Source organism: Anas acuta, chromosome 2 (assembly GCF_963932015.1).
Source record: "Anas acuta chromosome 2, bAnaAcu1.1, whole genome shotgun sequence".
NCBI lineage: Eukaryota > Metazoa > Chordata > Aves > Anseriformes > Anatidae > Anas > Anas acuta.
In genome coordinates, this window is record NC_088980.1 from 43,804,103 (window position 1) to 43,818,184 (window position 14,082).

General features: G+C 47.1%; 1 long non-coding RNA gene across 1 annotated transcript; it reads left to right on the forward strand.

Annotated features, from left to right (window-relative positions):
* Window positions 1–1,940: 1,940 nt before the first annotated feature.
* Window positions 1,941–13,729, forward strand: LOC137852599 (uncharacterized). Its single transcript, XR_011093954.1, has 3 exons — window positions 1,941–2,377; window positions 6,796–6,956; window positions 10,632–13,729. It is a non-coding gene; the product is annotated as an uncharacterized lncRNA (long non-coding RNA).
* Window positions 13,730–14,082: the final 353 nt, after the last annotated feature.

Consider the following 14,082-nt stretch of genomic DNA (forward strand, 5'->3'; position numbering starts at 1 on the left):
TGGGCACCAGTCGCTCCAGGAAGATGCAGTGCTGCTGCAGCCAGGCAGCTTGTGTAAAGTAACCAACATTTTCCCACTGAGGGACAATGGAGCATCCTCCGAGGACCTGGCCTCAGCAGATCTGGATTTGGCACATGGGAGTGTGCTGCACATTTGCTGTTTCACCTGGGGTGAAAGCCAGAGCAGGAAAACCACACCAAAGACAAATTGGGAAGGGTGTGTGTGTGCTTCTGCAGTGTTGGTGCCTGTAGGGTGCATAAGAAGTCTCATGAGTGATTGTCACAAATCTGGATGGACACCTATTTTTTTTTTTTTGGGGGGGGGGGAAGGTGGCAAAACCTTTCACCTTCACGTAGATACCACCAGCACAAAAGACCATCAGAGCACTTAAAATTTACTCAGTGCTCCAGAAGTGTTTATGGCCCAAGTAAAATTTACCAGAAAAATGTCAGATGTCAGTGGATCGTATTAAATGTAAATATTACACAACTCTCAGCTCTCGCCTCTTATTGCGGCTGGCCACGTAGCTCCAGTGGTTCCCGTGCTCGGGGGGTGTCCCTGGGGTGCTGCTGCTCAGCAGGTGTGGGGAGGTCTCGGTGTGAGCTCCAGCATCCTGCACCTCCCATCCCTATAGCACGCTGCAATGGTTGCAGAAACTGCTCTGATGGTGGGGATGACACACGATGGGTACAACCCCACAAAATCCCACAGCAACCCACCTGCTTAGCAGTGAGGGTGTCCTCCAGTATTTCATCCCCCGTGGGCTCCCCTGGATGTTATTGCTGGGTTTTGGCTCAAGCTCGTGGTGGTGATGGGGCCATACAAAGAGGGGTGCTCTCATTAATTGTTCCTGCGGGGATGGAGAAGGCACCTTGTGGGGTTATAACCTGTGGGGTTATAACCTGTGGGGTTGTCCTGGGGGACAACCACGCAGCTAACTCATCCCAGATGAGTTGCACATGGTATGACTGAGGGCTCGGCATGGCTCCTCGGCGTTAAGGCATCCCCAGGAGCTGCTGTGCTGCCACAGCCAGGGTTTGGCACAGCCAGCAGGGCTGCCAGCTGCAGCAGAGGCTGGGACGAGCCCAGCGAAAAGGACAGTCTGTTTAACTGCATGCATTTTTCTCGTGGTAAGGAACAAGCACACGGAGGGATTTATGGTTTTGCTTGCTCCTCAGAACACGAGAAGAGAAAAAAACAATACAACCCTGATCACTTCTTGCTACAAGTTGTGCCTGCAAGTGCCGTTCAGAGCTGCAGTAGATTTCAGTGTGCTTCTCCCCGGAAGGATTAGCTTTGATAAGGCTGTTCCTGAAAATCACTGTCCCGCAGTCTCCGGGAAGCCTGCTGGTACAAGGCGTCCGCGCACACAAAGGGCGAGAGCCTGGCCCATTCACACGGCGAGATAAAGGCGATTCAGAGTAGCACTTCTCCTAGAAAAACCATAAATACTACAGGCTTCAGGATGATCTGGGTGGCCTTTGTGGCAGCTTAAAATAAGTGTTTCTGGGATCTCTTTTGCAGATAGATAGAAGTGTTTCCACTCTCAGCTTTAAGCGGTGAGTTTGCTGTTTTGAAGCTGGGGGAATGCACACCGGTATTATCAGGAAACAGCTTCTGGAAAGCAGGTTTAACCCCTGTGGGTGCAAAAAAAGAGACAGTCCTCAAATACAAACCCTATCATGTTTTCCTAACCCAAGAGAGACAGCCTATGAGAGATCATTCCCGTGTTTCCCAGGAAGCTGAGCAAACAAGTTGGTATTTGGAGGAGGGAAACATTTCCTGAATGAGTGGAATTTGTCTCCCCAGTCAGCGTTGCAGATCCAGGCTACACGTTTTGCTCTGAGAACAGATACCTCTTGTGCAGACAGAAGCAAACACTCCCTAGGACCGTCTAGCGAGATGAGCACACGCAATGCCTGCTGCTGCTCACGCCGAGAGGAGGCTCCGTGTACTTATCGGAGACCTTGGCCCCTGTGAGAACTGCGAAGTGTTTAGTCATAGCCTGACCGCTGAGCACTCGGGAACACAAAGCCTACCAAAAGTTGTTGAAATAATTGTAAGTGTTATTCACATCTTTGGATTTGGCTGCGTGTGAATGTGTTTGCTTTTCCTCCGGCAGCAACAGCAAACGTGGGAGAATTTCATACAGGAAACAACAGGTTTGGGGCTTGTGTTTCCCTCTAACACTGCACAGGCTTAGGAGGAAAACACCGTGAGCCCCCGTGGGCACCACTGCTCCCCTGACAGAGTAAGAGCCTGTTTTTTTTCCCAGTCGTGTTTGACAAATGCAATGAGAACACTTTGCTTTCAATCTGCTCAAGCAAGCGATTGCTGCGGCAGTGAGAAGATCTCTTTTGATGGACACAGTTGAAAGGTTAGCAGTGTTTATTGATTTAATAATTCTCACATTCTTTCTTGACAGATTATCTTTCCAGAGACGTTAGCAGAGGCAGTGCCCAAAAATGCAGGAGAGCATCTCCAATACGTTAGGAAGGCAAAGGACAAGGGGGGAAAGTGATAAATCACCCTGGTCCTGACCTATTAAGCCTCCAGTGCAGATTGGGAGATGGAATAGGAAATCCATGTACCTATTTTCTATAGGGAATGTTTATAAGGATGCTGTTTGTGTCGACCTTTCCCACCGAGGTCGTGCATCACCTCGCATCGCGTGTTGGTCGGTCAATCAGCAGCGCGGGCAGCAGCTGGGGAGAGATCTCCTCCACTTACCACCTCCTCCTCTGGGAGCTCACCGACCTGGAGGAGCTGTTCATTGCCCTTTTCTGAATCAGGGCTTTTCTAGAGGCTGAAGAGTGGGATTGCAACCCTGAAACACACTGGTCCTGAGCAGCAGCAGCTATGAGATGCCAGCAAACGCACCGTGGATTTCCCCAAAACAGACCCAACGAGCCCACAAAAGAGATGAGAGCCTTGGCTCTGCCACATTGCTGTCCATTGACAGCTTCTTACCATTTTTTGATCGATTTCAGAGCATCAGAGGGAATTAATCAATGACCCCTCATAGCCCTTTACATTCCGTCAGCTCCTTCGCATCCCAAAAAAAAAAAAAAAAAAAAAGAGATGGGGGTAGGAGTGGGGGGCTTGTAGCTTGCAGGGAGGAAGCTCCACACGTCTGGGGAGCTGAGCAACCATTCTGGGAGCAGGCAAGGCTGCGTGCCCATCAAGGAAGATGCTCACGCCTTTGCAACACATGGGGCCTCATCCTGCTGTCACTGCAATCGACCTGAACAGGTGTACTGGTTTCAGTGGTTTCACTGGTTTGACCCAAAACCACCCAGGACCTTTTCCTGCTGTAGGTTTGGAGCCCTTCTCAACAGTTTGTAGCTGACAGGTCTTCAGAGCTGGACTGGGACTGCTCCTGAGACGCACACCGTGCCCTCACGGCCATGGGTGTGCCGAGACCTTTAATGGGTTGCTAATTGCTCTGATTGTAAATCAAGACTGAAGAGGAGGTGTTGGATTATGAGCTCCCTGGCAGACAAGAAGATACCAGTGGAACATTTTCGATGAATAATTCAGCAGGCAGGGATGGGAACAAGTCTTCTGTGTACTGGGGGGAAGAAAGCAAGACAAAAGACGAAGAGAAGGGACGACACCTCCGACATGGGAGAGGCAGACCCTAGTGGGCTTGGGGTTCAGCCCGCGCGTGGTGGCACAGCCTGGCTTTGTACAGCAGCACCCGAGCTCCATGCCAGCCCTTTGCATGACTGCACCACACCTAGTTACAAAATAGTTGGCAAAGCGGAAAAAAAAACTCTCTCTCTATAGTGATTGCTGTTACCAAGTGAAAGCTTGCGGGCCTAGATTCCCTTGTGGCATAAAATCCTCCAAGTCTATTCAGTTGAAAGAGTATACACAGATCGCAAGCTAGTAAGAAGCCACAAAAGCTAGAACAAAGATCTCATTTGGGGGGAAGACATTAATAGTGTTGTTGTTGCTGTTGTTTTGTACATCGGTTTGGTTTTGTATCAGTAGAGTTGCAAGGCCTCCACACAGGTCTGTTTCTTCAGTGTGAAGAGGAGCCTTTTGCCAGCATGTTTATTTTATTTTATTTTTTTTTCTGCTTCCAAACCAAAGGGGGATGTGCAAGTACAAGTCTTTGTGCAAGGCAGGTGTATTAGCAATGGGGCTGCTCTGGTTTCATGCAGTTACTTGAATGTGTTAATAATAATAGCTGCACAAAGGTTTCTCTCCATTTGTGATGGGCAGACCCTGCTGGAGTTAAGACTTCTTTTTTCTCTCTATATAAATTCCTCTTACTCCTTTCACCTCCCTTCTGCAGATACAAACAAACTTCATCTCTTTGCCATTGAAGGTGTGCTGTCTTAATTCGATGTTAATAACAGCAAATACTTTTATTAAAAAAGCGTTCAACAAAGTAGCTTTTTTGATATACCATCTCCTTTCCATTGCAAGAGAAGAAGTAATTGAGAACACCCATGAGAAGGACTTACATCCAGAAGCCTGCAAATAGAAATATGCTGGTTACTTTTCCAGCAGGGAGAGAGGTGATTGCCTGAGCTATTAGAGCAAAGAGCCAAGGTATAAAGAAACAAATGGAAAAAAAACATGCCAGGAGTGAAAGGCTTCAGCCCAGTGTCCTGGACCATTGCTGGATCAATTCCAGGCAAATTTTCCATCCGTGAGGGGGTTCAGTGATGCAGGCTGTGGAGGAGCAGATTTACCAGGCTGCTACAAAGCTCTCACAGGTAGGTGGGTCTGTGTGTATGAGCTTTGGCACCAAAGCCTGAGGAATCTGCCCATCACCTGCTGCTGAAGGCTCCCACAGCTGGGGCGGAATAGTAAAACTTTTGTCTTCCGCTCTATTTTCTCTACCTATTCAAGTGTGTATCTCAGTTCATGGTCCCTTTCCTGGTTTGTTTCCTCCTCTGCAGTCAAATTCAGGTGCTTATTCATTTGTACAAAACTGTTGTGATATCATTTGACTCTTGAGGTCTTAAATCCAGGACGTGGACTTTTTTTTTGTTTAGCTCATGTGAGGAGGAAATTGTCCTAAATTCCAAGTGATTTTACTCATAAGCAACAAAAAAAAACAAAAACCACTTCCCATCCTCATTTACAGCTACTTCTAAAGAACTTAAAAGCCCAGTAAGACAGAGGCTGGATACCTCTCTCCAATAAGTAAAGATCCATTTTATTTGGGGAGCCTTTTGAACCAGTGAATCACACCTTGAAATCTTTGCTCTTCTATTGAAAATCAGCCAAGTTGGCCATCGAGTGCTTTCTCCACACAAAGAAATGGATTGCTGCAGCAAGGTGCGTTGCAATCATTACTCTTTAGCAGAGTGGGCAGCACAGATCCCTACCTTGCAAGGCATGGATGCAGATGGTGGCTGGGGAAATGCAAAGCTTGTACTATGCGGTCATGGGGCTTTCTTTGTCTTTGTCTGGAGGCTGATAGGCACCACAAACACTCTGAAAGGCTGCGGGTCAATTTACCATCTCTTTCTAGAGAGTTTTAAGCAGACTTCTTAAGAGGGTGAAGGATAAGCTGGTAAATGTGTGCAGCTGTTGATAGAGCTCACCTCTCCGTTGGTGTCCAGCATAATCTGAGAACCAGAAAGAAGAAAGAGAGGATTGAAATCCAAAGCTTCGGTGCCCACCTGCAGTAACACCATGGTTTTCAGAGGATGCAGGATTCTCACGTCTGCTCCATTTTCAAACACTGACACAACATCCTTTCTTCGTATAGCACTGAACATTTCCAACATCCCTCATGCTCCTTCATAGATTCATAAAATATCCTGGGATATTTGTAATATGAACTCCTGCACTGTCCTCGGAGGGTCTCCTGCAACTGAGCCACCTCCACTTGACCTCTGTGCACTTATCAACTCATCCATTGTGGCAGGATATGATGCTTGTGAGTGAAGCGTTTGCAGCATGGGGGTCGTTGAGGAGGTCAGAGTGTACCCCCCATTTTCTAGAGCTGGATGTCCTGTTTTGGAGACTGATGTTACTAAGGAACATCATTCTGCTGATTCAACCTGAAAAGAGCACAGCAAAATGGCACCAGCATAACGTTGCAGTACAGGTTTGAAGGCTTCTTTCAGGTGCTTCTTCATAGTTTCCATCTCCACAACGAAATACCGTAGGTTCCATAACTTTTTTCCATATGCCAAGTCTTATTTTCTTATTTCAGTATTTTGAACAGGAAAAAATGTTTCTTTTCTGTGGACACAATGGCCATCCTCCCTTCCAAATGATATGGGACTGAAGCTTCAGCACCTAATTTTACTCCAGATATAAATAAGCTGTAGAAAAAAAAAAAAAAAGGCAAAACAAACAAACAAAACCCAAAACAAGCAAGCAAGCAAACAAACAAAACCAATATACCAATATACGCCCTTATTAAATACATCCTGTGGGATATGGCCTAGGGCAATAGGGGACAATCACACACGCTGTCTCAAGCATCTTAAACATACAGAAAAATACGTCTTCGTTGTAGCTGCATCATCTTTCACTGGTTCTGAATTTGAGCTGTTTGAAAAGATTGCCTGTGTATGCATGTTTGCAGAAGGGATCACAGGGACAATTGTACAATAACGAAATATTAAAGAGAAGGCTTATGTAAAATCTGGGCAATGCCAAAGTATTCATGATGCAAATGAGCTTGCAAACAAAGCCCATCTGCTCTGCTTCAATACTTTTCTGACAATTGAGCGCATTATTTATCTGGTCAAATAGTTTTCTGACCTTCCTCTTGCCCCTTTTCCCTGAGGAAATAACCTTGACCTTTTTTCTTTGCAGAGAAATCCTGAAGAGTGGCTTCTGAGAGAAAACTCAGTGGAGTAAGAAGATACACCACACGTGCTGTGAAAGAAAGGTATGGCAAGAGGTGCCCGGGTCTTGCTAAGGATTTCAAAGAGCTCTTCCACTTCTGAGAAGAAATGGAGATGTATTTCTTCCAGGTAAGGCAGCAGGTGGAAAGGATTTAGTAAGAGGAGTAAAGCAATTCATGTCTGTGTGGGACAGCCTGGGGAAGCAGGGCACAGACGGGGCGATGCTTGGCGTGTGAAGTGGAGAGGAGGCAAGACTCGCCACCCTGGCGGAGACATTCATAGGAATATAAAAAGAAGGGGAAAAAACCAACACAACAACACAACACTTTTAGAAGTCTCGCAGCTGTTAGCGCTGATCTTGTATGTGACTCAGAGGGTAGACTGTACACTATAAATGGAAATGGGTTACTTACAATTTGACTGATAATGTCTTAGTTTCTGTAAGAAAAACGTCTTTTGAAGAAATACTATAGCAGGGTGGCAAGCTGTACCATATGTTCTTTGCTGCAGCTGACTTTACAATACGTCTCAGCTCCACTTTAAACTATATAGCGCTGATTGCATTGTAGCTCCCGTGTCCTCTGCAGATAAAGTTATGGAAATATAATGATTGCGCTTCAGACACAGCCCGGTGCTGCCTCTACTATTTCAAATCAGCAGACGAGGGAAAAGCACCTGCTCGCCCAGGCTTTCCTCCTTGTTCACTGCCTTTGGCACCACGGCAAGGAGGGCTTGAAGGTTCCCCAGGGAGAGCAAGCACCAAAAATAAAATAAATAAATCTGAGCTGTTTAGTACTTTGGCTGTGTAGTACTTTGTGGAAAAGGATGGAGGCCTTGTGCCTTAACACAGGACAGGGACCACAATGAACCCATGGGTGGAGATGAGCTTAATGCAGTCATCCAGGTACCTCTTCAAACATGGAGCAGGCCCTGGAGAGTCAGTAGAAAGCACTCCAGCCCTCTTGAGGCAGTATCCTTTAAAGACAAGGGAACTCCTTACTGCAAAGTATCTAATATTACCCAGAGATAAATGTATATGAGCTTTGCTTAGCAACTGGGTACCTCTCAGTCTCTCACTATGGAAATACCAAGGGTCCCCCAACATTTTGACACAACTAGAAAGCCCATCAGGACTTCATCAAGATCTACTCATGGAGTCCTGGGCCTTGCACCTTCACTGAAGACTGATGATTAACCATGATTAACCACTTAATGAGCTGTTTGGACCCTTTGTGCAGAGGGGAAACTGGGGAGAAGACCGCAGGGAGAAAACCAAGACGGTGCCCTCCACCCTCAAGGAAACCAGGTCTGGAGATGATGGTTGTTTCACCCCAGATTCATCTCAAAATGGCTTATCCTTTGGGAAATTCCTTGGAACATCTCCTGCTGCATCTACGGGAAGTGCTGACACCATTCACAAGAGCTATGGGATGGCCAGCCCCACCATAATTATTGCCCCATTAAACTTTGATGTTGAGAGAAGGCTGAAGCCATCCCAAATGCTGTGGTGATGTCTCCCAGCTGTGGCTTGCAGGGCCTGGGCTGGCTGAGCCTTTGAAAGGCTGGCTACTTACTGACAATTTCAGGAAAAACAATTTGTTATTTTAAAGCTGTCTGGATGGGGTGAGCCATAGAAAATGGTTGAAAACCAGCTTTTTCCCTGAAGATTTTGATGCAGTGTCTCTGGTGGCTATTTGACCAGCAGGGCTTCCTCACCACTGCTTTGCAAATGATTTTTAACGTAGAGCTGCGCTGAAGTGTTGTCAGTGCAGGAATCCTGTTTGCAGAATGAGGCTGGCCTCATTTCTGGGCTGCTCAGGTGCCCCAAAGGCTTTACCAGCCCATGCCACGCAGGGGAGCTTCGTGAGATCAGTGGGGAGCACCAGACGTTGCTCTCCAGCAGTGCCAGGAGTCCCCCCATCCCTGTGACTTATCCTCTGCACCTTCCTCCAGCACTCACTGCTGCCCCTGCGCCACCTTCTGAGCCAGATCTAGGTAAGTATTCCCCCTGCTGCCTCCACACTTGCTCTGATTTTGTGCAATTTGTCATTTATTTTTTGAGATATTGTAGCCTGGGGATCATGCTAACCTGTGCCAGCCAGGACTGATCAAAACCCCAGGCAGGACAGGCGCTCGTGCCATGTTTTTCCAGCATTGGCCAAGGTTTCCTAATGCCCCAGCTGCAGAGGCCATGTGCCTCCAGAAGGTGCCTGGATGATGTCCCCACACATTTGCTTAAGGCATTAGGCACGAATTACCTCGGGTATTCAAAAAGAGATTGCACCAAGGCAGAGGACTTGATCTTTCCGCGTCCTCCTGAGCGAGGCTGCCTTGAAAGGTTATCGTTTAACCCCCACACTGATTGCAAATCATTTCTTCTAAAACTAACGGTGAACAAGCAGGAAAAAATGCTGCGAGAGGCACTGAGAGGTAATGGCTTATGCATCGCAATGCTGTGCGCTTCATTCATATACATGTACATCAGCCCAAATGCCTTGTACCTACTGAATGCTTTATGGGGTGAGGAACGCACAAGCTAGAGGTTGAAAGGAAAATGTAATACCACATTTAAACAGTGACTTGGGGACTCATGGAGATAATCCTCAATACTCTGGATGAGAGAGCACAGGAGGGGGTGACTCGGATGTGTGGGATGCCGGTGAGGGGCTGGGAAGGGCAGGGCTGGGACAGGCAGCAGGAGGAGATGGCTTTGAGGTTGGGCAGGCAGGTGGAGCCAGCCCGTGGCAGGATATTATAGGAAGGAGATGAGGGGCAGGAGTGCCAGCAGCTGTAGCAGTAGGTGGTGAGGAGACCTCTCCTGTCCCCAGCTAAGGGAAGCTCTCAGGAGCTCCTAAAATGCAGGGAAATGACTTTGGGAGCAAAGGAATAACAAAGAGTGTGTAGGATGTGGTGGGAAGGCATCGCCTTGTCCGTGGTTTGCAGAGCCTGTGGGTCAGGGAGGGGAAAGGAAGGGGGATGCTCCACCAGGGTAGGACCACGATGTCCTGAGCATAGTCTTGGTGCTGTCCTGGTAAGGCAGAAGTAAAGAGGAAGTCTGTAGAGAGCCCAGTCCTTGAAATGCCTTTAAAATGTAGCACCAAGACCTGAACTGGAAATCACAATTTCAGCAGAGCAGCCAGCCCTAGGAGATATTGAGGCTGGTGTCAGCCATGAGAAGGGAGGGACCCAGACCAAGAGAAAATTTCGCTATGGAAGAGAAGGGATCTGGGATGAGGCTGGGCACCCATCCCTCTAGCACGTGGCTTCATCTTTCTGCAGCACGAAAAGGGGAGAGTGGGTGGGAATGGCACTCACCATCCAACAACTACCCAATGCTCCCAGCAACATGGAAAATGCAGCTCGTCCAAAGTGCTGGTGGGATCCCAAGCCCTCAGCAGTGAGAAGTGACCACAAGGTCACTTTGTGAGGATGATGCTTTCATTTGCAAAGTAAACCTGTAAATATTTAACAATGAATCTGTTTTCTGGCAATGGCAAAAATGCCCTCTGAAGGAATGAATGCCCATCTTCTAGAGAAGATAAAATATTTTAGGGACCTGCTTACTCTAAGCAGTGAGTTGTTGCTGTCTGTTGTAAGATAGTTAGCTGTGTTCCACTCTTGATGTGCAGTAGATGTGATTTTATTGCAGTTTGCAAGTAATTAATGCCCATTGCTCACTGCTTTACACAACTAGGTGCACACATTTGTTTTAATATACCTCAGATGAACTATGGTAGGGAGAACAGTCCCTACCGTATCAGCATTCATCAGTGTAGTTACATTCCTCCCCAATTTCTTTGACAGGCACACAGGAACCTGCCTAGACTGGGGAAACAACTCCTGCAGGATACAAATGCTGTTCCAGGCTGCTGTACATTATTATCCAAACACCATTTCTCTCCTCAAGGCTTGTGCCAGCAGCCGTGTCTCACCAGCATTGATGGAGCAGCCTCTGGGATGGATGGTTCGGGTCAGCAGAGAGGTTTTGCAGCCACACTGCCAAAGGTGTTTTCCCTGTTCCTTATCCTCAAAGGGAAGGCTCAGTCTGGAACTGACTCTTTTTGGTTACCCACCGCCTTGTGTCTCCCCAGGAAACTCAAGTATCAGGAGGATGGGAGCCTCGTCTTGCATCACTACCCTCCGAGCTCCTCCCTTACAAGCCCTGCCCTCCCGTTCTGCGACAGCACAATGCAGATGCATGTTTTTTGCCCGCTTTCCCATCATTGAGACATCATTTAGTATTAAGACGCAGAGGACCAGAGGCCTCAGAAGCGGCAAGGGAAGATTTACAGTGCAGTTGCTGTCAGTTGCTTTGCTCTAATTAAGTGGCTGCTGCCTCCCTGATGCGGCTCCAGTGCGGTGGAGCTTGACTTGCTGGGCATTAGGGAAGCCTCCCGGCCACTCACTGTTACTAATACCTCTACCCCACTGAAATAAGGCTGAAATAAGCTGTAAAAGCCTGTCATTGAGCTCTCACCCCTTTGTCAGTAGACAGGTGCCTCCTTCCTTGGGTGCCCGTGTCTAGGACGGCACCAACACATCCCATGGGGTGAGGGCATCTGTGGGGACCAGGATGTGGGACCAGATGCTGCTCCTATGGGGCCACCACCAACCTCAGGCCTTTCCTTGGAGATGCAGGCACTTCTCTGACTCCTTATCAGAGGGGAAAGTGGGATGCTGGTGGTAGAAGAGAGCTCTGGAGGAGAAGACCAAGGCAGCCATGGACCTAAGAGGTCTTCTCCCCATGGCCCCACCTTTCTGGGACAGGAGCTCCCTCCCCAGTTTGCCTGGAGCCACTTTACCTCTCTCTGAATTTCCAACACCTGGAACCAGAGCAGCTTGCAAAAAGCAATTCACACAACAAGCTCAGCCTGTTTTCTCACGTCAGAGAAATAAGGAACAGGTCATGGTTTAAGTACACATGTCTATTAGCCTCAGTTGTCTGAATTATTTTTGATTACGGCTTATTATTTGCTTCTTGTTAACAAATTGGCTGGTGTTAGTCATCAGTGCACATGCCACCTAATTGGCTGTTTACATCATATGTTGTTCTCCCTGTTCCCTCATTGGGTAAATTAAATTTTATTAAACAGCAGCCTTCTTCCTCTCTGCAGATGATGCATGAACATTTGTAGCTACTTGGCAATTCTGTCGCGAGATAATAAAAGAGCTTTTCAAAATGCCAGGAGAGGAAATCCAGTGTGAATGCTCACACAAATATTTACTTGTGCTCATGTTTGCGATGTTTTATTGTGTAATGGGTTTAATGATGCTATTTATCAAATAATTATGATTGCTCTGTTTAATGATTTCAAATTTAACTGAGTAATTTCCAGAAATATCTATCAAAATTAAAAGAAAATTCCAGATTACTAAATGCATAAGATAGTAGAAATCCTTACAAATAACTAGAGCTATACGATGCTCGGACAGCACCTAAATGTGTGTTTGAACAGCACCTGAGAAGACTAAAAACAAGCTTGGAGGTGCCTCAGAGACAACCTGGAGTTAGTACTAACAAATCTCCACCTCAGCTTGGCAGCTGGGATGCAGTGAAGTGGCTGGCCCTTCTCCAGGTGAGCTGAGCAAAGGCAAGTGCACGTGAGGGCCTGCTGCTCTGAGGCTCTACATCAAGACAAGGCTGCGATACCAGCTACGTTTTAGAAACTGGAAACGTTTTCAGGGTTTGGAGATGCAATCATGCAGTTCCCTTGAACCAGAGCTTCAGATCATATGGCAAAAAAACATCCTACTTTAAAAAAGAAAAGTTGCTTTTCCAAACCACAGCAATGGTTCCCATGGGTTTCTCCAGCCACGGAGCTCAGCTTGTGCCACCACTGATGGCTGCACAGGTGGGGCTGTCTCATCCCAGCCCTGCCCTATGGACATAGCCCTGATGTCACCGTAATGTCAGCTAAAGGAAGAGGATACAACACCTGGTGGTGTTGGGGACATCTAAGATACCTCAGGCTTAATGGATGGGCCACCCCAACCACTCTTAACTCTGTTGAGATCAAGGGTCATGGAGACACTATCTCTCCTGCTTCTTTTCTGCTGTGCATTTCACACTTGAGATTCCAGCATACACAGAGGTGATTTCTCACTGCTGGTGCTACTTTTTTTTTTTTTTTTTCCAAAACAAGAGCTACAAGAAAACCCTTAATTCGAGAAGTATTCAAGACCACACAAATGAGCATAGTGAAGCCTTCCTGAGGTGGGCAGCAGCCGTGCTCATCTTGCTTTTCTTAGGAGGGCCTTTAAGGAGGTGTTCCCAACATAGCAAGGATGAAATCAGTCTCCATGCTCAGTCCCTTTCCCTGGCAGCAGAGGGCTGGACTTCTTCCAGTGGCAATGACTTGAAAGGCTCCATCCATATTAAGTCACTAGGCTGAAAGTGAGGAGCTGCCAAAGTCTCCCAAAATCTGTGGGATCTAACCTAGGTCTGTGCAAAAGAAGCAGTGAGGACACGTACCTAGCCAAGTCCGAAGGGATGCTTGAGGAGCCTCAGAGCAAGAGACCATCTCCAAAACACCTCAGTCCCACTGAAATCAAGCACACTCAGGTGTTGCAGGATCACAGTGTAAAAATTCTTCATCTGATTAAAATGGAGGTGCTGTCTTCTTCCAAATTGCCATTTTGACTCATGCACTGGTTGAATGTGCCACGCCAGCCTGTATTTCCAAGCAAGGCAGCAAATGGGCATTCTCAGGCAGTCAAATTCCCCCTCGCTACTTCTGAAGCACCCAAATCTTCGAAGCAAGAAATATTTCCTCCAGCTGTCCATGCATGAAGTTGATTTATGACTAGTTTTCTGTTCAAACCACTGTAATTTTGTGAAATGATAGCAGTATTGATTCTAGCAAGAGTTTCACTTTGCTGAAACTACCAGGGCAGAGGGACTAAATGGAGCCTTGGAGTGAATAATATAGCTTTCCACTTTATCAATTTCATCTGTTTTGCTCCCCACCTTCACTTAACAACCTACATCTCTTCTTTCCTTCCTTCTTTTTCCTTTAAGGCACTCGTCTTTTGCTGTGGCTCACAGCTGTACGTGATGGAGTGTGTTGTCTTACCTGGGAACTCTGAGCACCAGCAAATACAGTCTGAGCAAGGAGCAGATTGTCCAAAATCACAGAGCTGTTTGTGTTGCTGCATCATGGGAAGCTGGGAAATGGATTTGGGATAGCTGAATTCTGGCCCCGAAAGATGCTGAATTATGGAAGTGAATAATGAATTATTGTTATTATTATTATTT